The sequence below is a fragment of the Ambystoma mexicanum genome, chromosome 1p (genome assembly GCF_040938575.1).
Source record: "Ambystoma mexicanum isolate Mex_15411 chromosome 1p, UKY_AmexF1_1, whole genome shotgun sequence".
NCBI lineage: Eukaryota > Metazoa > Chordata > Amphibia > Caudata > Ambystomatidae > Ambystoma > Ambystoma mexicanum.
The window spans coordinates 1,274,606,256-1,274,629,654 of record NC_090921.1 but is presented as its reverse complement, the minus strand read 5'-3'; the positions used below and the strand labels follow the sequence as shown (position 1 = coordinate 1,274,629,654).

General features: G+C 48.0%; 1 long non-coding RNA gene across 1 annotated transcript in view; it reads left to right on the top strand.

Annotated features, from left to right (window-relative positions):
* LOC138452857 (uncharacterized) overlaps positions 1–22,611 on the top strand; it is a 91,749-nt gene extending 69,138 nt beyond the window's left edge. Inside the window, exon 3 of the long non-coding RNA XR_011260321.1 lies at positions 13,597–22,611. This is a non-coding gene — a long non-coding RNA (uncharacterized lncRNA). The remainder of the gene's footprint in view (positions 1–13,596) is intronic.
* Positions 22,612–23,399: the final 788 nt, after the last annotated feature.

Here is a 23,399-nt window from a genome sequence, read left to right as displayed (position 1 = left end):
GACTGGGTGTATTTTCTTCCAGGAGTCAGGTAGCTTGAGTCGGAATGAGACAGGATTGATGATTTCCTTTATGGAAAATGGTCCATAGTACTGAGGGGCTAATTTGTTTGGACGTAGATGTCGCGGTAATAGTTTCGAGGACAACCAGACTTGATCACCAACAGAATAAGAAGGTGCTGGTCTTCTTTTGGAGTCCGCATAACGCTTAGTGCGTGTCTGGGCCTCTTTCAATTGTTCCTTGGCTTCCTTGTGTATGTTGATGAGAGTCTGAATCCATAAGTCAAGAGTAGGTACTGGGGTGGGATGTGGAAGAACAGAAGGTAAAACGGACGGGTGAAAACCTTGGCTGCAATAGAAAGGGATGACCTTGAGTGCTGGTGATCGGAATTGTTGTAGGCAAACTCGTCCAGGGGCATGAGGAGAGACCAGTTATCCTGAACCTTGGTGGCAAAACAACGAAGATATTGCTTGAGGGTTTGATTTACACGTTCCGTGGCTCCGTTGGTTTGTGGGTGATAACCTGATGAGAGAGCGCGTTGGATCCCTAGAATACGACACAGCTGTTTCCAGAATTGTGAGATGTATTGAGGTCCTCGGTCCGATATGATCTTGGAAGGAAGTCCATGAAGACGGAAAATGTGTTCCAGGAAGATTCCAGCAAGTTCTGAGGAGGATGGTAGTTTATACAAAGGTGTAAAATGAGCCATATGAGTGAACAAGTCTATGGTTACCATGATGGTCGTGTATCCTCGGGAAGGTGGTAATTCCACAATGAAGTCTGTAGCAATAAATTCCCATGGTCTTGTTGGCAGCGATGGTTGCAGTAGAAGACCCGCCGGTCTCTTGTTATCATGTTTATTTTGACCACAGATAGCACAAGCCTTGATGTACTGTTGTACGTCGGTCTTCATTGCAGGCCACCAAAACTGTCTCTGTATAAGACAGAGGGTGTTAGTTATACCACGATGACCGGAGTGAAGGGTATCATGGCAGAGGTTTATTATCCTTTGTTGTAATTTCTGCGCAGGAATGACCAGTGCATTGTCCTTGAATAAATATCCTTCCTTAACTCTTAGATTCCATGGATTCTTCCTTGAAATATCCTTCCAGAGGTCAGAGGACTGGGTTTTCACTTGGATTTCTTCCAGGAGGTTGACTGCTTGTGCTACAAAGATAGTGTGGGGAAACATCTTAGGATAGGCCTTGTCTTCAGTGGCTACGTAGTCTGAACGTCGAGATAAGGTGTCAGCAATCATGTTTTGTGATCGGGGAACATGAGTGATTTGGGATTGGTACTGGGCAAAGAAGTAGGCCCAATGTGCCTGACGACTGTTCCTGCACTCCAACGACTGTAGAATTTATAGATTCGATGGTCTCTGCGGACCTGAACTGGATATCTAGCACCCAGAAGTAGGTGTCGCCATTCAGTGAAGGCTTGGCGGATGGCCAACAGTTCCTTCTCCAGGACGGAATAGTGTGTCTCGCTGGGAGTCAGGGTTCGTGAAAGGTAAGCAATGGGGTGTTCCGGTTTATCCTCAAGTTCCTGTTTCAAGACTGCTCCTATGGTGTAGTTAGAGGCATCCGTTTCCACTAGGAATGGGCGATTTATGTCGGGTTGGGCCAGGATGAGGGGCTTGCGTGAACTCTGTCTTCAATCGTTGGAATGCTTTATCTTGAGGTGTAGACCAGATAAAGGGGGTGTCTTTCTTCAAGAGAGCAACGATCGGCTGAACGATCTCGGAAAAGGTAGAAATAAACTTCCGGTAAAAGTTGGCGAGCCCCAGGAAGGATTGAACTTGTTTCACAGATGTGGGAGCGGGCCAAGCCAGTATGGCCTTTACCTTTGAAGGGTCCATACCAATTCCTTCTGGGCTAAGGATGAATCCTGGGTAGTGAACAGAAGTAACGTGAAACAAGCATTTTTTGGGTTTGGCTAAAAGTTTGTGTTCACAAAGTCGTTGTAGTACTGCCTTTACATGTTCTTCATGCTTTATAGGATCCTTGGAAAAAATCAATATGTCATCCAGATAGACAATGACGAAGAGGAACAACATGTCAGAGAACACCCTATCCATAAAACGCTGAAAGACTGCGGGAGCATTAGCTAGTCCAAAGGGCATGACTAGATATTCATAGTGACCAAAGGGTGTTCTAAAGGCTGTTTTCCATTCGTCTCCTTCCCGGACACGGATTAAGTGGTAGGCACCCCGGAGATCCAACTTCGTGAATATTACGGCGCCTCTGACAGCTTTCAGGATATCCGAGATCAGGGGCAGTGGTTACCGATCTTTGAGGGTGCATTGATTTAAGCCTCGATAGTCGAGGCAAGGTCTGAGTTCCTTGGTATCCTTCTTGGGAACGAAGAACAACGAAGCACCCGCTGGAGATTTCGAGGGTCTTATGGTGCCGTTTTCAAGATTGGTGTCTAGGTATTCTCGAAGGGCCTTTTTCTCAGGTTCGGAAAGAATGAACATTCTGCCGAAGGGAATTACTGCTGAGGGATCTGTATCTATGGCACAGTCTTCGGGCCTGTGAGGGGGTAAGGCTTGGACTATGGCAGTAGAAAATACATCAGCATATCCCTGATAGACCTCTTTAACTTGTATGATATTGGAAACCATGAGTGGTGTTTCTTGGTCTCTTGGTTGTTCTTTAGGAGGTGTCGAGGAGGGATCCAGGGATAGACAGTGGGACATACAGAACTCTGAGCCCAGGAATAATGATCCTGCTGTCCAATTGATATACAGATTGTGCTTTTGTAACCAGGGCATACCCAAAACCATGGGGTAATGGGCTGACTTAATGATGTCGAATGTAATCCGATCGTGATGATGGTTTATGGAAAGTTGGATCTCTTTGGTCTGCAGGCTTATGGGTCCTGAAGAGAGGGGTCTTCCGTCAATTGCTTCCACCAGCTGCATGATGTTTTGTGTCTCGTACGGAATATGATGACTAACAACCCAGTCTTGATCAATGAAAATTTCCATAGCTCCGCAGTCCACCAAGGCCAGAATGGGATAGGTCCTGTTCTTGGAGGGCGACAGAAAGGCCTGTAGTATCACCAAATTGTTTTGTCCAGGAGAGTTCAAGGATGGAATTGATGTGGAGCAAATATCTCTCTCCCGACACCTTGCTCCATCTACGGTCGGGAACTGACGTTTCCCGAACGCCATGGAGGGGCTAGAGGGCATTCTCTAACAAGGTGTTTATCCGAGGCACAATACATGCACAGGCCTGTGTGGATCCTTCTCATCCTTTCTTGTGGGGAAATAGGCCCACGGAAGGCTCCTATTTGCATGGGTTCCGGATCTATGTCAGGGGTTGGGGCAGGATCGGTTTTTACAGAAGTCTCAAGGGAATTCTTTTGAAAGGGTTTCTTGGTCTTTCTTCTTTCAGCCTTTCTTTCCTGCATTCGGGAGTCTATTTGCATGGCTAGATCCATAAGAGCCTGGAATGAGCTAGGACGAGCCACCCTAGCTAATTCGTCCTTAATATCCTCGTTTAGACCCCTGCGAAATAGAGTGAAACTTGCTTCTGAGGACCAATCCGCTTCCTTGGCCAGTTGTTTGAATCTAGTAACATACGTTAGCATATCCTGAGATCCCTGTCGGAAATCAAGTAACTGTTCTTGAGCACTAAAAACCTGTTCTGGGGGGTTGAACATAGTCTTGAGTGCCTGAATGAATCCATCATAATCATCCAGGAGGGCATCTCCTGAGTTGACTAAGGGAATGGCCCAGGTCAACGCGTTCCCTGTGAGGTGCGAGATTATGAAGCCCACTTTCGCCCTGGAAGTTGAAAAATAATAGTGCTTAAAAGTAAAATGCACCAAGCAGGAATCCAGGAATCCACGTAAGTATTTTGCTGAGCCATCATATTTGTCTACCACTCCACCCAGTAACACACTGTCCTTGTTAGCGGGGTCGCAAGACAAAACAAGCTGTTTTAACACAGCATTCTCAGTTCTGTACTTCAGTTGTGAGTTCTTGCATGCCACGCATAAGGTCCTTGACTGCTTTCTCCATAGCAGTATCAGTGTCGGTCGTTTGGCGTCTCAAACTGTCGTAAATCTCCCCCCGTCTCACCTGGGATCGCTTCTTGCTCTGTTCCGCGGGAGGATTCCTCTTGTGGACAGATCAGGTCTTGTATAGGCTCGCTCGAGTCTCGTCCGGCTGCAGAGCGCGTTCAGAGTTAATGGAAGGTCGCAGTTCCAGGATGTCCAGGAAAAAAAGTAGCGGTCGCTAGGGATGAGGATTCCGGGAGCAGAATTAGAGGGAAGGGGTGAAGGAAAGGAAGAAGGAACCAGGAAACTAGGAATAGTAGATTCGCCCAACAGCACACACACATCAAGTCACTACCTAATGATAGCGTTGAGACGCGCGGCGCCGGAGGGGTGTGGCCAATTTATAGAACATGCCGTGTGCGACGTGAAGGCTGGTGCGAGGCAAGTCACTTGGCACGGCCATGTTGGGAGTAACAAGGAATACAAGCTCCGTCGCGATAAGGGCCAGGAAGTCCAGAAGGGGCAAATTCTATGGGTCATGACAGTACCCACCATAAAAGCTCCACAGACAGGTTCCATCAGTGGTGCCAGCAAAGCGGTGCCACAGGAAGGAGCTCAAATAGTAGTACTGTCTGATCTGAAGTACAACTTTAAGGAAACAAATGGATCTTTCCCTTTGCATAAATTACTAGATGCAGACAAGTATGAATTTGCGAAAAGATAAATATGGAAAAACGGAAATATGTTTTTACTCCCCATTTTTTACTCTTTAAAATCTAATAGCACCCCTGCAAGTACATATTGCAAATGTATTCTATCGATGTTTCAGTAAGCTTCTTGTTAAATCATCCAGAATACCAGATGTATACAGCATGTGTCTTAGATTGTCCATAGATAGCCTAAGCGTATGACGTACCCTTTTTACCCTTCCAAGATGGATCATATTGGGAGCTGGCCTGGGTGGACATGCCGTTCCCCTCCAACCCCCTCACCCCCGCCAAAAAGGGGGGTGGATAATGTCACTAAGTTAGATTTACATCCCATCGTTCTGAGTCTGCATTAATAGGGAGATGTGGGTAGGGTTCCTAAAATGCTTAGAAAAAGCTGCCCATCTAAAAAGTTTCTGCAATAGACCCTTGTAAATGAGGACAATCTTTAAGCAGATTCTCTAGTATTCTCCCTTGGCCATTAAGTAACTTCCCGATCACCTCAGATGGATGAAGAGAAGGAGATTATTTATTTATTTTATTTATTGTTTGCTTGTTAGGGGCTTATACAATACGAAAATACTGTTTCAAAGCGCCCACGGGGCAGGGGAGGGAGCAGGAGTGGGAACTACAAAAAAACACAGTATTTAAGAGCAGTGAGGGTGGGGGGGAAAGGAAAAGAGGATGAACTGACTGTGCCTTGTGAGTATTCAGAAAGTGCAATTATTGGGCAATCCACACACCTCTAATAAGGAAAGAGCTAATACTTTGGCAGTGCTTGACTTGGGTCTCAACTCACGCCTCATTCTGGAACGATCGTTCCTATGATCAACTCTTTAAATTTAATTTTGCTCCATTTCTGTGGTGCTCAGGAATCTAGTTGCCCAGTTCACTCTTCACATCCCCGTGAGAGGAGTGCACAACCAACCTTTATTCCTATTTCCTATTTTTTAATGTTTAAATAACAGTTCTATTTGTGATGAATTCATATGGGCTCAACTTTTTGTGGGGTGTGGGGGGGGTGGATCCTCTGCATGTGGTTGGTTCCTTTTTAGTTTGAGCTGTTTGGTGGTGCTTGCGCTCCACCAATATGCCGGAACTGTTGCATTGAAGTACAGATCGGAGGGCATCCTAACCACGCTTGCAAAAGGCGCTCTAAACAAGTACTTACCTTAGTAAGAGTTCTCTTTCTTCCTAACAGGCACAAGTTTTGTCAGCGCACAGGAATAACTGCTCGCCCCAGCCTATTCTAGACCCTCTCAAGGGCCTATCTTGCACCCTCCAGCCCAAGACAAAAAGGGATGATTAACTGCCATGGTCCTGTAATCCTGAATAGAATACATATGTTAAAAAACATGTCTCGCAATCAACTCACAAGGGCTGGTTGGAAACACTGAAAGCAGTTAAGAGACAGCACAGAATGTCCACACCATACTGATAAAATAGAACCAGGCATTGCCAGACAGGTCAACAGTGAGAAGACTAGAGCAGTCCCTTCCAAATCAGTCCATGGTGACAGCCCTGGACAAGTCCAATCTTGATAGGTCCCCAGTAACCACTTGACAGGGCCATTGCTCACCCTCATATATTTACAGTGGACTCAGCAGGGAGGCAGTGCCAATCAAACCTGAGAAACAACACAGACACCTTCTTTTTGGAAACATATGGCCACGTTTAATTCTTAAACATTGCTAAATAGGATCAACACATCCGAGTATAAACGTAACCCTAATAAACACCTAACTGCATAATCATAACAGGTATATCTCAAACTCATATAACCATATTTACATTGATACTTCCTTGTGACAGGCGGTCCAGGTGGAACGGATGACCCCGCCCCTGTGGCGGGGTTAACATACAGCATTGAGGTCATGCACAGCGGTGAAGTCCCCCTATGCTGTCGAGAACCTCCCCGCCAGACCCTATGTTGGGGATGATCCCAGGAGGCCCCCCCCCTTATCCGTCCCCCTCCTCCTCAGACCCCCCTGCCAGGCCGAAGCCTTCCCAGTGAGAGGTAGACCATGCCCACGTGACTGCACTTAACTGGCCTCAGGGTCCCTCCAGGAAGGGCAAATCACTGACCACATGGTCCACCCCCACCTACCTGCCAACCCCCTCCGCAGCCATCTAACTAAAAGGGAGAATGGGATGGAAACTTGAACTGGAGTGAGGCAAAGATTTCTCGGCAGCAGCAGGCAGAGCAGGAGGTCGGCGTGTCCAGGGGATCCTTGTAGCATTGGCTGGGTTATGGTGGAGGAGTGGAAGAGCTGCTTCTCTTTCCCCACTTCCCCGACCGTTTTTGGAAACTCCTTTTGGCGCACTTGCCACGTCCCGTGTGGATCCCTCACTGTTCTGGCTGGGGGCTTGTCACCACACCCTCAGCCAGTTCTCGGGGGCTGCTTACTGCAGCTGCCCTTTCCCACAGTCTTCCCGGTGCTTCCCGCCCTGCCCACACTGCAGCCCCTCCACTGGGGGAGTGAAACCACTAATCCCGCCCCCATGGGCGTTTGTACAGTGGTGAGGTCCCCGTTACGCTGTTGCCGACCTCCCTGCCATACCCTATGTTGGTGGGTGATCCCAGGAGGCACCCTTCTGTTGTCCAACACCTTCCGCCTCCCCCCCTTATCCGTCCCCCTCATCCTCGAACTCCCCTGCCGGACAGAATCCATCCCAGTCAGACTGTGCCTTCATCACTGCACCTAAATGGGCCTCTGGGTTTCCCCCGGGAGGGGCAAATCACTTACCACATGGCCCACCCCCACCTGCCACAGGACCTTTGACCAACCGGTCCGGGGTACTCCCCCTTGCTTGTGCTGTGAGTATCACAGCCAAAAAGTTCTCAAAGAGCAAGTCTGTTCCTTTATCTGACAAAGGTACTCCTTCGTGAGGTAAATTCTCTGTGCCTCTCAATCCGTTGGCCACAGTCCGCTGTCGACCTCCTGCTAATCTGGCCAGTTAATTGTTTAGCTTCCTTGCTGAAATGTTCAGAGGTCTTGCCGACCCCGGAACTCCCCACCTTGTCATCGGGATGATTTGAGACCAGGCGATCACTGCCGTGGGCAAAAGTCGCCCAACCAAACGAACAGGGAGACCAGTGCTAATCAAAGTTCTTTCTGCCCGATGGGCACCAGGTCATGCCCTTCTATGTGCATGATCACCAAATCCGGCTTGGGCAGGCAATGCTTCGACCTGTGTTGCGCACCAAGCTTATCTTCATGCCCCCTTTCCGAACCAGTGTATCACTAACTCTGTGTGCCTGCGCACCCTATGCCGCTCCCTCACTCTCCTTTCCATCCGCCTTATGAAGGAGTGACCGATCACCCTTCTTACCACCCACACGCAACTGTGGCATCCTCTATAGACAACAGAGAAGGACATGTTATGCACAGTAAAATCAGAAACACGCATTCCGTCAGTGGCATCCTCTCCCCTGCCCCCCACACCCTCCTCGCCCCACTTTCCTTTTCCTTGCTACTGTGATCCACCGGCCCTTAGCAGGCCAAGTGCAGCCTTATTTACCCCTTGTAGGCCCCAGACTTGCATCTCCCTAGTTGAATGATTTCCCCCTCTTGCAGCCTGTGCCTCGTCGCCCCTGTGGCTGCCCCTATTCGGAATGAATGCAGAGCAAATCCTAGTCCTCCCATCCCTATTGCCATAATACATCTCTGAAAGATCACCCTGAACTGAAATTTGGAGGTGCTGGATCCATCCTGGTGCCTCCATGGGGGCTCCCGTGCTCCCCGTGAGTGCAATAAAATCGCCATGGGTGTCCACCGGACAAATTATTCGGTTCACGTTGCTGGCCAGGTCCACTAATGCCCCTCTACCCTCCTGATCCGTTTTTGACTTCCTTCCGTATATTTGCACCCCGTTGAGTCCCAGAAAACGGACATCAGAGAAAGCCCAGCCCCCTGACGTGTCTGTCTTGGCTGCCCCTACTATCTCCCCAGTCTGAGTGCCTCGAAGAAAGCTGTGACAAACACAGCCCTGAAGAGCGCCCCCTGGTAGGAGTCCTTCCATATCACTTCTAGTGAATGCACAATTTTTCTAGTTTCTGAGGGTTCAGAGGACGCCTTCAGTCTGTCTGCCTGACCCCCATCCTTCGCCACCTTGCCAAGGCCTTTTTCACTGCGAAGTCGTAGGTGGGGCTTGCCACCCCATGCAAACCTGCCACAAAACTGATGGCCGCCACCCTCCCCTGTGCCATTCCTGCTGAAACTCCTGTGTTATACAAATGCCCAAGGAAGGCAATCAAGGTGTCCCTGTGGAATATGTCCCCTCTTCCCTTATCCCCACAGAATTCCCAATATTCCTGGAATGCTTTAACATGTGGTCTTCTTGGTCAATGAGCCCGCGATCAAGGGTGCTAAACCGGGGCACCAAAACTCATGTGTGTGTCGGGAGAATGGAGACATCCTTATTTCTGCCAGTGGCAACCATCTGAGCAATTCCTGCATCTTAAAACGAGAACACGAGTCAGCAGCATTATTGAGTACCGCTGGGACGTGCTTGGATTGAAAATGCATCCCCTTCCTTAAATACACCAACACCATATGTTTCAACAGTTTGACTCACCAGATGCTGCAGCTGCGCCAAAGTCACCTTTTTGGACTGCAAGCATATGTATACTGATTCTTGAAATGTTCTTAGCTTCCGGCCAGGAGGCGGCATGTTCCCTGTATTGAGTCAATTTCGATGCCCAAGAAGGTAATAGTGGTCATCGGACCTTCTGTTTTTTCTGGCCCCACCGGCACCCCCAAATCTTTTGTTATTTGTTGTAAAGCTCCAAATGTGTCTGCACACTGCCCAGATCGAAGAGGGCCTAAGAAGAGGAAGTCATCCAGGTAGTGTACCACCCTTGCCCCTTTCAATCGCCCCGTCGAGACCAATTCTAGGAATGAGCTAAATGCCTCAAAGTAGCTACATGAGATTAAACACCCCATTAGCATGTATTTGTCGAAGTAAAAACTCCCTCCTGCCCGAAAACCCAGTATTCAGTAGTCAGACGGGTGGACTGGCCATAGCCTAAATGCTGATTCGTTATCTGCTTTTGCCACTAGTGCCCCCTTACCCAGCTCCCTGCGCCGAGCAAGAGTGTAATCAAATGATGCATACCTTACAGGGCATATTTCCTCATTGATTGTGTCATTCGCTGATGCCACTTTTGGAAATGATAAATTGTGAATCATTCTGCACTTCCCTGCCTCTTTTTTGGGCACAATGCCCACATGGGAGCAAACGTTGTAGACAGCTATGTGAAGCTTGGTTTCTTGGTAAATCTGGTGGTACCAGCCCCTTTACTGGAATGAAAAACCCCTCAGTGAAACCTTCCACTAACAAATGTGAATCTGTTTTTCTAGGGTAAGTGTTTGCCCATACCTGAAGCATATCTGCCCTTTTCCCCAGTCTTCCTGGTGCCTCCCGTCCCGGCCACCCTGCAGCCCCTACACTTGGTGGGGGGGGGGCCTCACCTCCACATGGTTTGCTCCTCTTGCTCTTCAGACCATATTGCGAGCATTGACAGGGCCCTTTCTTGCTCAGCTAGCATTGCCTTGTCCACACAGATTTCACACACCAATGGTGTCATCCCCTGGTCACCCAACTTCGTTTGCACCCAGTAACAATTTTAACACACATCTGCCCCCTCCCACCACAGTAATAGCAGTGTCTGGTGGTTCCGTGCATCCAAAACCCACAAAGCCTGCCTACATTACCTTCGCTCTGCATTCTCAGTCCTGGGTGACAGCCAGTACTTCCCCTTTGATCCCGAGATGGCATTGACAGCATGGCCGTCCCCTTTGATATCTACACCACAGTGACCGCTTTACCTTCCGCCTCTTCTCTGCCTTCTCAGCCATCAGTAGCAGCATTGCCTTTCAAGGATATTTACCCTGTGTCTCTCCAGATGTTTTTAACTACAGCTCCCATTAGCCCTGGCCAGGATAGCCGATGTCTAGGGATCATGGGAGTGACAGTCCAACCTGGAGAGCTGTCGGGTAAGACTCTTCCTTTAGGGTATTTATCTAGGGCGAACCTAGCTTTGGGAAGCAATGCAGCACTTAACGGATCATAGGAGATAGGCCATAGTGAGGGAAGCAGAGATACAAGGGAGAGAGAGGGTAGCGGCCATAGATATTCTGTGTGCACAGACCACAATAAAAATATTGCCTGGCACCCTGCTAAGTCATGCCTGGTCTTCTGCCTCCTCCAGCTACAAGCACTGCATTGCTTTTTGGCAGATAAGTCCCCCCCAAATATTACAGTGACGGGCTACTCTAGACCAGCCCATAGTCAACAATGGAGAAGACCCATGTGATCAGCGCATATTGATCACTGGAGCAGGTCCCTCTACATCTGCCTCTGTAACAGCAATTTATGTGTGTGTGTAAAGTTAGCCCTTGCTTCACTCTCACCAAACAGATGCACAAGGGATCATAATTAATGGACAAAATGATACGTTTGCATCTTATGTGGAAGTTAGATTTTCAGACCGCTATATATTAGCTCCTCGTTCCCCAGTGGTAGCTTCTAGTTAATGCTGCATACCCAGGAGCTGCTTTTAGCTCCTGCTTATCTGATCTTAATTTCGATCAATCAAGTGAATTGTTTTGATAGAATCTGACTGCAGATACTACGAGGAAGGCACCAGCAAGAGCAATGCAAGCATTTTATTACACGTTGCTTATTATAACTGGCGCACCGATGTAATATAGATTAGTCCCCCGCTAAGTGCCTTTGTGTCTTTGAAATTCCTGTACATCACAAGTTTTCTCCAGATCCATGGGGGCTGTTTCTTTTAGAAGATCCTGCCACATTTGTTTACAGAATAAATAAACCAATCGTAAACACGATTGGGGAAGCATCCAATCCATTGTTTTCAGCATCATGTGTCCTTATTGAAGAGACAAAACCATATAAGGACACTCGAATTCTGAAGTATCCCACTAGATCGGCAGGGTGAGTTCCTTACTTTACATACTCAACTTAAGAGAAATGCACTCGCCCCATGGTGATGGAGGTCAAAATATGTACCTGTGCTTTCTGTAAAAGGGTGCAGGTAGTCAGAAGCGCATTATATATTTGCTGCAACTCTTCCACGCAAAGGCCAGTCATGCACAGTGAAACTTTTATTTTCTTTTTACTTCTAACAAAGTTTGTTTGCAGTAAATGTCAAATAAAAGTTGTTCCCCATACCCACAAGCAAGGTTGAGTACCATACAAATGATATTTGCTCTTCATAAAATCTCCTCATCAATGCAAGTGACCTAGTACATTTTGTGAGCCCTGCATTTGCAAATCAGGCTTAGTTGAGGTGAATTGAGCGAGGTGTAGCTTTGACTTTAGGCAAAGTGAGCTTGCATACCTCTCAACCTTTTGAGTCTCCGGGGAAAGTGAAATGAGCTAATTTTGCTTTTAGCGTGCGTGAGCCCATTGAAATTTGTGGGAGAGGTATGAGTCCTGTTGTGTGTATGAACTGACTCCTGGGTGATATCCACCAGAAGAGTGTGAGTTGAAACGTATGAGTTTGGTACCCATGCCTGGTATTACCAGTCTCACTTAGAGTAACGTATCCATATTTTAAGAGAGCCTACTCTGCAATTCCATAGGAGTTTGGGTTGGACTGAGCCTTTTAGAATAAGCCTGCTTTCCATATGGATTTCCCCCTTCTGTAGGGGTACAGCAGGCTGAAATAACAACGGTTTAGCTGATAAGTGGTTATGATTGATTCAAAAACTTCACCCCGCACTGTTCTGTTTTGCATAGGTCACCCTAAGTGGGACCGGTATGCCCAGTGTGGGTCCCAGGCATGCTGTGCCTAGTGTCCCAAACTACACCTCACTGATGATGTCCATTGGGGCTAAACAAGTCTACGATTGCATGTGGTGTCTTAGTGAGGGAATGTGGACTTCCACATTGGAATGGACCCCATTGGGGTTGGACCATTCCCACTTTGCACATGTTTTCCCATTTTTCTAATGACTGCGGGTATGAAAAACAATCATTTGGAGGCTTGTCCAGAGCAATGCCAGTGCACCTCTCACTGAGCCGCTAATGATGCTTCATGCACCTGGTTGGTGCAGTAGACGAGGGCCAAGCACTTCATATGTGCTTTGCAGCTCATTGATTGACTCTCTTTGCATAGGCAGCCATTCTCCACCATGGCGGGCTAGGAAGGGGCGGGGGGCTTCTTAAACAGACTGGAAACCCCAATTACTGGTCCTGAAGCGACCCTAGGAAATGACTGACCTCGTTAGCCATAAGCGCTGGTGGGGGTATCGCTGTTGCACTCTTTGGGGCTCGACCTCCCATTAAGCAAAGAATAACTCGGAACTGAAGTCCTCTCTCTGTCTCTCTCTATTGGATAGTGATGGGCATTTGGAAACAAGTTGGTGCTGCTTCTGTGCCTGGGTTTTGTGTGTGGGTGAGAGGCGAGAGCACGCGCTGCTGCTAGTTGAGCAGCACCTGTTCTGTCGCCTGGGGATGCTGATATGGCTGCTTGCTGTTCTGTGCCTGTCATCAGCATGTGGGGGCAGCCTGAACCTGTGCTGCTGTTCTCTACCAATGCAATATAGGTGTGTTGACCTGACACTGCTTCTTCTGAGTGTGAGTTAAAACGTGCACTGCTGATTCGTGTGCTATGCGTTGTTCTATGTGAGGCTGGCACAGATTGTACCATTGTTTATTCCGTGCTTGGGAGGAGAAAGTACTGTGCCTGTTCAGTATTCCTCTGGGCGCCTTGTTCACATATCCTTCTGTTTTTATGACACTATGCTGCGTATCTGGGGATCTTGCAAAGTTTTGGGCACAGCACAACAGCTTGTGGTTATTGTCTTAACTGAATATTCCAAATTAACCATGGCCTCCTTCCATGCCTCCTTGCAGATAACCTCTCCCAAGCTGGATTTGGACTTCATAATATGGGGAATACTCAAAGAATATGGACGACGCTGCCCCCAACTGCCTATGCCATGGCCTACAGTACACCAAGAGAACCCCGGAACTCTGTAGCGATGGGGTTTCACCCCCTGAGTGTGCTCTGGCCACCACAGGCCGACTTGGGGGATCCAGCATGAAGGCCAACAGAGGAGCGATGTCAGACTTCTGAACCTACACTGCCAGCCACTTCATAATGTACATTGGGACACTTCTGGAGGCAGCAGACGTGGGTTTCAATGTTTCTCTATTTTCTGGGCAAGGTGAATGGCTTTGGATACTTGGTGTTCATTAAATCGAGCATGATGGAGGCCCGCTTCTTGTTAAGAGGACGGTATGGAAGCTTCGGAACACAATGCTGTGGACATCAGACTGTGGATCGAGTCTCGGAACCGGTCAAACCTTTGTAGCAAGGTAGATCTCTGACTGCCAGCAACCGATACCCCCAGGACCATTGGGTTAGATTGTCAGCCTACTTCCTCCCACCAGAGGCCTAGTTGTACATCGAGTATTTGGCAGCAAATGAATCGGTGGAAACTTATCTGAAAGTGACCCGTCCAGGAAAGTTTTGAGTATTGACGTGCCAAGTGATCACACTTGCAACTACCTGACACCTTGCGCAGGATCGCACCAGCATGTCCCTGCCTGCCAGGGGAACCAGGAAGCGTCATGGCCCAAAGGAACTGCAGCCGCACTTTTGAAGCCTGTACGTTTACAGGACTCATATTTCTAGGGAAAACAAGTTGTTTCAGTTTCTGGTATCTTTGTGTAATTTATAACTCACTGCCTTCTATAGTTACAGGTGGGCAGGGCGGAGGAGAGGGGGGGGCAGCCTCAGGCAGCTCTGAGCTCCTGATATCGAACTCATTGCACTTCCCTCTGAGGGGGCGCAGTATCACCGGGCCCCTCTCAAGCAGTGCTGCGGTCCTGTGAAATCTGAGGTTATCTCGTTATTCTTATGTCCTGGAGGTGCCTGTCTTGATGGTGGTTTTTGTGCGGGCATTGCTTTCTTTTGGCAGCCATTTTAGTCTACGTTCATGTTGCTGGACTGGCTTTCTTTTGAAGGTTGATCGTAGACGTTTTGTGCAGGACACATCCTAACAATGTCCTACATGACTATTGCCTTCCATGCTCTCCTAGGGGCAGCTTTTCAGCTCTCTCCAGACCTGAATATCCCCATGAAACAGGTATTCTCTACAGCAGAATACAACTTTTTCCAAACTCCTGAGCGATAAGAAGCAGGTGCCCCCTCACGCCTGAAAAGAACCTTTATTCCCATGGGGTGTCTCAAGACTTGAAACACGCATGGGCCCTTTCAATGGGGAGCTGTTCCATTTCCCCGCCACTAAGCGTCCTTCCGGCTCAGAAACAGGGGGGACCTGCAAGTGTTTCTCTGGCCCGAGTACAGCAGAAGTCTCCAGGGACAGGTGTCACCTCTGACTTGAACGCACCATGGGTGCCTGTAGGGCAGACGGTCCGTCCTGTATTCCCCCCTGAAAAGGGCAATACAGGTCATATTGAAGAGTTAAGCCTTGGTACCTAAATGCATCATCTAAAAACACATTTTTGGTTGGAAATTAGAAACAGGTGGCACCCTGAACCACATTATATAGGAAAATATTCTGACACAAGGAAACAAGGAAAACATTCCTTTTACAGAAATTATAATTGTTGTGAGTGAACACAAAAAAACATGTATAATTAACTGTAATAAAGAGATCAGAAAGGGGCCTGGATGAGACTCCCGGCAGCACTTGGTAAGGGCCTGTTAAGTTCACAGTGGCTAAAATGGGCTTAGTCAGGCGTAGTCACTGCAGAGGTGCCCAATTGTGTCCGTAAGTGTCTCAGAAGAGGTCAGGTGCTGCTGTGAGAGGTCTGCTCAGGATCTTTGTGATATTTGGTTCAGCTATATTGGGGAGGAAACGAGCCTTAGTGTGACTGTCTGTGTATTCCCTCTAGGGACCATTTGAGGGTCTGCGCATGCTGATAAGGACTAGTGTACGTCTCTGTAGACCCCCCAACAAGCGTACGGGTCTCCTATAAGGATCGTTGCAAGTTGCTATGTTATGTGCGCACCTTAGTAGGGTTTGTGTACTTTGCAAGCCATCTTTTATGAATATAGAAATATGTTTCACATTTCTATGTTTATAAAAGATGGCTTGAAAAGTACACAACCCATGGTAAGTTACGCATACAAATATATAAATGCTCACATACATGTATATATTTGTTTGCTTACCTTACTATGTTTTGTGTATTGTTCAGGCCGTGCCCATCATTCAAGCCACGCCCCAAAATGAGCCCCCCCCTCAATTTGTTAATCCACTTAAAGCCCTGGTTGCAACCATCTTCATATTTGCTGAACAGAGGAGTGTGACAGTCTTGCACCCCTAAAAGCACCTATGTGACTAAAGGAGGGGATTTTCAGTCCTGACATTGGAGGGCCGGCAGGAAAGGACACAGCTGTGCCCCACAGTAGACGTTTTTGCCAAAAACCAAGCATGTAGTGTCACATTCAAAGGGGAACAATGGCTCCTTAAAAGTCTCCAAGGTTTCCGTCTTTGGTAACAGACCAAGCACACTGCGTCTAATTCATTAGGCAGTGATGCTGTGTTATTGTCGGAACAACAAAATTCAAAACATTGCTGATATTAAAGGTCGTTTTTGGGTCAGAGGAGACATAATCATGTGCATATCAATCTGCTTGCACCCACAAGGACAGTCCTCAGAACAAGAGTACCATCAGCAACCCCAGATACATGTTTCTACCTTCTTGGGCCACTTCAGTGAGGTGAACCCGAGCCTTTCTAAGCACAGTTAGCAAGGGGTCAACATATGTTTTACTGGTGGTAATTTAGGGTCAAACCCCAAGATCGCCAAAATGTGCCCCAGAACCTACCTGAGTAGGAGCCATTCCATAGAACAGGTTATTTGGCCGTGTTTGTTCTCAGTCGAGGGGCTCCTGCATTTTTGCAAATTCTTATATTCTAGATAGATAGTCAAGGCAAGATCATTTGAACTGCAACAATTATGTTTTTAGAATGAAGTACTAAAAGCAAAAAGGGATCAACCAACACCAAACAGCATTAAATTAGCACCACTGGGATATTGGGAACCAAAGAAATTAGCGCCTGGGGGTCTTCTGGTGGCCGCTAGCCAGTCGGGGAGCTCAGAATGTGGGCTTACCTAATGGTGTTACCTGAACATCGAACCCCTTCATGAGTTGAAGACTGATCTTTGCCTTTGTCCCCCAGCACACTTTTCTTTTGGTCCCCACTACAGATATCCTTCGCCCCTCATCCCCACATTCCCCATTTACTTTTCTCAGTTTCGCAGCCCCCAGCTACTTAATTTACTCACTTTCCTTCGGCAATGCCTCCTTCCTCGTTCGGCATTGGTAGGCATAGAAATAGAGGAGTGAGTAAGAGTATTTTTTTGTTTTTATTTAGTTTTTTATAGCGCAAGCTTAACTGGGAAGCAACAGAGTGCTGTACATGTTGTCACATATGAGGTAAGTAGGGTAGGGGTAAAAATATGTGGAATGGGATGTTAAGGCAATGGGGGTGGGTTGTGGTGCGAGAAAACAAGGAACCTAGGCATTTATTTTCTGCATTTATTTATTTGGGGCCATTTCGATTTGTATTTTTCAGCTTTAAATTGCCACCATATCGTTTTACAACTTAACAAAAACAAAGCTATTTACGCCCCATAAATCAACCCTTTTGGTGGGTGGGGGCATTACTGCCTGGTAATGGCACATGAGCCTGCATTAAGGCCCTCAATTCAATGGGGCCCGTAAAACAGGGCCATGACCAGACAGTAATGCCCCCCACCCCACCTCTGGGGTTCTTGCTTAATTGACGGGGATGCAGGCATAGATGGACCATTATTAAATGTACAAAAAAATGCCTGCGTTTCTTCATGGTCTGGGGCTGAGGATGGCAACACAGTGTCTTACTTGGCTTGAGTAAGTGGGTTTGTCTGCTGGCTGTCTGTGCTAAGACTTAGTCTCTGGCCTAACTTGGTCATTACAATGGACTCCAAGCAATGCCCCCCTCTTAGCATAGGGGCCGCAGTCCTGGTTTTCAGATGAGTGTCCGTCCTCAGAGAAACACAGTCCATATTAAGATCTGCCTTGCGAAGGTCCTAATGTGGGCCATGTTCCTGTGAATGTCCCCAAGCATGTCCCAATAACTTGCGCTATGAGCTGGGGCTGATCACTGCACTCCTCAAATTCGAGGGGATCCTCCTCCCCAACCGCCGAAGCTGTATCTGCCTGTTGCTGTACTGAAGCACTGGACTGAAACGTGACCATTGAGCAGAAAAAGGACCATTTTCCACCTCACTTCCAAATTTCGCCAAGGATGAAAAAGAAATGTATCGCCTGGCAGGTAAACATGTGTACTGTAGTTAGTGCCTGAGTGTCTGTTCTTTTATGTTATAAACTCCACCTGACAGCTGATAGCAATCCTTCCTTCACTCGTGTCATTGATTGATTGATATTTTATTTCTATTGCGCTCGTACACAAGCGTTTCAGAGCGCGACAAGACAAGGGAGGGGAACAGGGGAGAACAAAACAGCGATCTTACTAAGCCCAGTGACATTGAGAATACACAAGTGCATGGGAGAGGGGGAGGGGAAAAGTGCATGGAGGGAGGGAGAAGTGGAAAGTGCGAAGCAGAGGAGAAACAGATAAATAACAATAAATAAATAATAAAGGCAACAAACAGTGGTAGTGCAGCTAGCAATTTGCAAGTGCTAGGTTTAAGGCAGCAGACAGGGTAGGTCTGATAAGTGCAGGAAGAAAAAGGGGGGAGCTGTATGGGTACAGATACAGACACCAGTGCAAGGGGTGGCCCGGCGGCAGTGCGGGAGGGTGGCAGGGTGAGCAGGTATCTGGGCCCGAAGGACAGAGGGTGGCCAGGTGCACAGTGCCAAGAGAGAACAGATCAGCAGGGGAGAGGGGGATCGAAGGCAGAAGAAAAGAGGGCAGACTTGAGGTGCTTCCGGAACCGGAGATGGTTCTCCTCAAGTTTTAGAGTGGCAGGGAGGCTATTCCAGAGGGAGGCCCCAGCCAAAGACAGATATCTACCCGCAGCTTCTTTCTTTGAAAAACAACTGACCCTGAGGGAGTTGGAGGTAGAGGAGCGAAGAGATCGAGAGGGGAGATATTTGCGGAGGGATAGCTGAAGGTATTTTGGACCCAGGCCCCAGAAAGCCTTGTGGACAATGCAGAGGGTTTTGAATTTAATCCTTGCATCCACTGGGAGCCAATGGAGAGATTTCAGAGCTGGAGAAGTAGATCCCAGGGCTTGAGGCCAAGGACAAGTCTCGCAGTCCTGTTCTGGATTAGTTGCAGAGGGCGGCGAGTAGAGGCAGGTAGATTTAGAAAGAGGCTGTTACAATAGTCCAAGCTGATGAACCAGAGCTTGGGATACCATGAGCTTCTGGGTGAAGGAGAGGAAAGGCAGAGTACCTCTGAGGAGGTGCAGTCAGAAATTTGACTTTTTAGAGACCTCAGAGTTGTGGGCGGCGGAGAAGGAAAGGGTGGAGTCAAAGATGACCCCGAGGTTCTTAGCCTCGCAGGTGGGGGTAGGAGGAGGTCCAAGGGAGGCCGGCCAGAGAGTGAGGGGAAAGAATGGTGAAGGTGTGCCGATGAGGAGGATCTCTGTCTTGCTGGCATTCAGACAAAGATCATTGGCGGAACACCAATATTGAATGGCAGTTAGGCAATCAGAGATGAGAGAGGGAGAGGAGGTTGGGTCTTCTCCTGTGCCAGGAGAAGGGGGGGGGGTGAGGGAGTCCAGTCAATTCCAATTAGCAGCCGAATCCCGAACCATTACTGTCATCATCAGTCAGATTTCCAGTTGACTTAATGTGACCGTTTGGACTCCTATTTCAATACTCCACTTTTACTTTAATCCATTTTATTCAATTAAAGTCACCCAAAATGCCGTTGATGACCCCACTGGCATGGCCTCATTGGGTAACCTTACATAAACCATTGGGTTTTATTGGTACATGGGATCACCTCTGAGAGTTTCATGTACAACTCTTGATGCTAACTCTCACAGGTCTTGAAACCTAGCTGGAAAAAGCTGCCATACCATGACCCACGAGCTGGAGCAACGCAGGCTGAAACCATGGCTCCAATGCATATTAGCACTCTAATCCAGAGGATTGCTGACCAAGGACGATGTACACATGTCTGAAATCAGTTACTCCTGGCAAGAGGGGAATTCTAGTCGTTGAGCCAAAGAGGTTACAGGTGAATCCAAGCTGTTCTGATTAAGTGAGCCCACTGCAATGGGTTCACATTACCCTGAAACAGGCAAGTCCTGTTCGTATAGAATTACAAAGGAGCGTGGGAGCCTCTCTACTGAGAACGAACTTGGGTCAAATACCATAGTCTAAAACGTGGTTGTAGACCCTCCTGAGTGGAAATTCCATAGAAGAGGGGATTTGTAGTTTTCTTTAGTGTGGAGTCAAAACTCCCAGGAGACTTAAGAATCGACGTGTAACCGGACATTGCATAATCAGACGTTCTTAAATTGGACTTCATGCCATCTGAGCAAGGATGCCCCTAGCTGGACCAGGGAACTTAGGAACAAGGAAATAATACCCAAAAGCTGCCCCCAACACGTTCCTATAAATGATATCTACTGGTTTGAATCTCCTTTGCCTGATCTGAGTCATGTGCATGGAAAGGAGGGGAGCAGGTTGGGGATTCAGCCATGCCCAGCAATATATTTTTCCATACCCCCACAAATAAAAGCATCCTTGATAAAGATAAATATGTAACTTTGCACCCCTCACCATACCCCCTGACATCATCAGTCACGCACGGTGGCGCTGGATCCTTTTAAAGCAATCCTTCCTATTGGCCCTGGTATGTTGTCTAGGCCTTCTCCTCTAGGCGCATGTCCACCTGCAGCTCTCAACATGCTCCCCACCTACAGGGCTCCTCGCTGCTGCTTCCACCTCAGGGGACATTAGCCTTGGAATGCCTTCTTAAGCGGCACTTTGCACATATCTTGGCCTAGAAACTATTAGGAGGAAGGGAGACTTGTATTTTGTAAATCTGTTGGGGAACCCCATTGTATAAATAGCCCTCCTATATACAGACTAGAACATGCCCTTAGCCACCTTTACACCAAAAGGACTAACAGACAATAGAAAGTCATTGTTAACAATTATAGAAATTTATAAAAAATATGCAATGCTAAAAAATGTTGGGTGACGCTGCTCATCTAGAATGTTTGTTGAGCCCATAGATACATTTTACAGAAACCTGTGAGGAGCACAATATGCACGAAAGGCATCCTTTTTTCCGCATTGTGTGATTTTGAAGGATTTGTGACACAGGGATGTTTTGTAGCTCTCCCTGATTGAGAAAAATGACGGTATGGTTCCGAGCCGCAGGTTTTTCATTGATTTGGCAGGTGGCTTTCTGAAGCTATACGTACTTAACAAGTCTTGCAGATTTTGCACTCTGGCCTGCCAAACTCATCTGTTTTACTTGCCAGGCGTGCTGGCAGTAAACCAACAGAAACCGCCTGTTTTCTTCCACCTGACAAAAGGAGGCAGATTTCATTGGAATCTATTGTAAATGCCTAATTGTTAACCGATAGACGCTTTTACACTTTTTCTGAAAAGGAGTGTAACGAAAAGTGTGCACGCTGTAAGTGATAGTTGCAGTGTTCTTACACTATGGGCCTCATTATGAGTATTGCGGAATGGGTTAACGGGTGCCGCTAATGGTGGCGGACCCGTTAAACCCATTCCGCCTCATTACGAGTTTCTTTCGCGGGACCCGATGTGGACGTCTGATTTTACCAGACGTCCTTACCGGGTCCCGCGAGGGGACCAGGGAGCTAACAACGGGCCGGTCGTAATCTGGGGGGCTCAAATGGGAATGGGGAAGGTCCGGCCCGGGTTACCTGAGGGAGGAATTACTGGGCCCTCCAAACTCGGAATGGCCCGGTAATTCCCCATTCAGGGAACCCGGACACGGTTTTGGAGGCAGCCATGCCCTTATTAAGGGCATGGCTGCCTCCAAAGTCGTAATGAGGCCCTATGTCTCAATATGGCATGGGAGGGAACTTATTCCACAAAAGTGCAAGCAGAGCACTCATTCCCTGCAATGCCCACTTGGATCCTAGGCACAGATAGAAATGACCAATTCTGCCATCCTAAACTGAACTCCTCTCGCGTCACAAAGCTGACAGCTTCTCAGCCCGTATCCAATTTCGATGCGGGCCGAGATACTTTAGATTCCTCTAGAATCTGTAAGTTTTTGTACTTGTAAAAAACGGGCGGTTTCTGTAGAAAACCTTGTGAATGAAATCTGCCATGCACGAACGAACATGACAGACCGCATTTTCGATTTGCTAATAGGCACACAAATAACACAGTGGCCCGGGTCCGCCAGTATTTCCGAGGTCTGTTTACACCTATTGACAAAACGAATCGATATAGCAAGGGGCAGACTGCTGATAATTGTAAACACCCCCCCCCCTAATGCTGTAATGGACATGAGAAGGCAGACGGCCCTCTCCCCCGGAGTCTTGTGGAGGGAATTGCGTGGCACGGTGTGTCCTATGCGTGGATTGCCTCTCCCCTCTGTGGCCCCGTACGTGTGACCAGTTTCATGCGCCTTCAAACATTTCACAGATGAGTGTACAAAAGAAATGAAGTACAGTCAGAGTGACTCGATGCAGTGGAATGCCGTCGTCATGCATATAGCCTACGTGTTCCTGTCTCCGTGCCAGTTGCAGGGCTCTGGGTGCCAATCCTGCAACGGCTATAAACCCTCCTGATTCACAGAACATTTTCCTGTGGCATTGCGCCATTGCAAAACACTTCCACGAATCAGGAGTTGCAAGGCACGTTCTTTGCACAAACCGCATTTCCGATTGGCTGAGATATTTATTTTTTCAAATAAAACAGGTTCTTAAAAATCAGTTTCACAAATGTTCTTGAATTATTTTTCGATACGGCATCACAGTGCGACACGTGACTTGCACAAGTCCGGAAATGTGGTCTCGTGGTGGATGTGAGTGAGTGTGCATGATGGGTGTGTTTGTTTAGTGATCTGCAGGGACATCTTCAAGGCTTTTCAACTTTGTCATGTGAAAGGGGCCTCGAAGCCTGGGGGTGGGGAGGTAGTCCCATACTGCCAGTCAGCCCTCTTATAACGCAGCAACAGACTCCCTTCTATATAGTTTTAGTTTCTGGGGCTTGAAATGCATGGTTCGCAGCACTCGCGTTACAAGCTTCATCTGCGGGAGCCCTTGGAAGTGTCGGCCTGAAGCGCGCCAGCAAAGTACGTTTAAGAACGTCTGACTATGCAATGTCCTGTTACACGTCGATTCTTAAACGTACAGGGCAAACGCTCCAATGGGATTGCGCCATTGAAGAACGCTTTTGTAAATCGGGCACAGCGTCTCCCGATTTGGACTCCACCCGGCTCTGCGTGTATGAGACCTGTGATGTCGGGCGGCTGCACCACTGGCAGCTCGACCGTTAGGATGGGCCTTGATGGGCCACGAGCAGTGTGCAGCGCAGCAGGGTCGCGGGCAGAGAAAGGACACGACCACTGGGTTGGATGCATAAACCCGGACTGGCGTTCTAACGCCAGTTCCGGTGATACCTTTATTTCTGCCGTGTCACGTGACCCGGAACTAACTGGGCACGTGACACCACATTCCTCCCCTACTTGGAGGTGTTTGCACTATTATCTAACATCAAC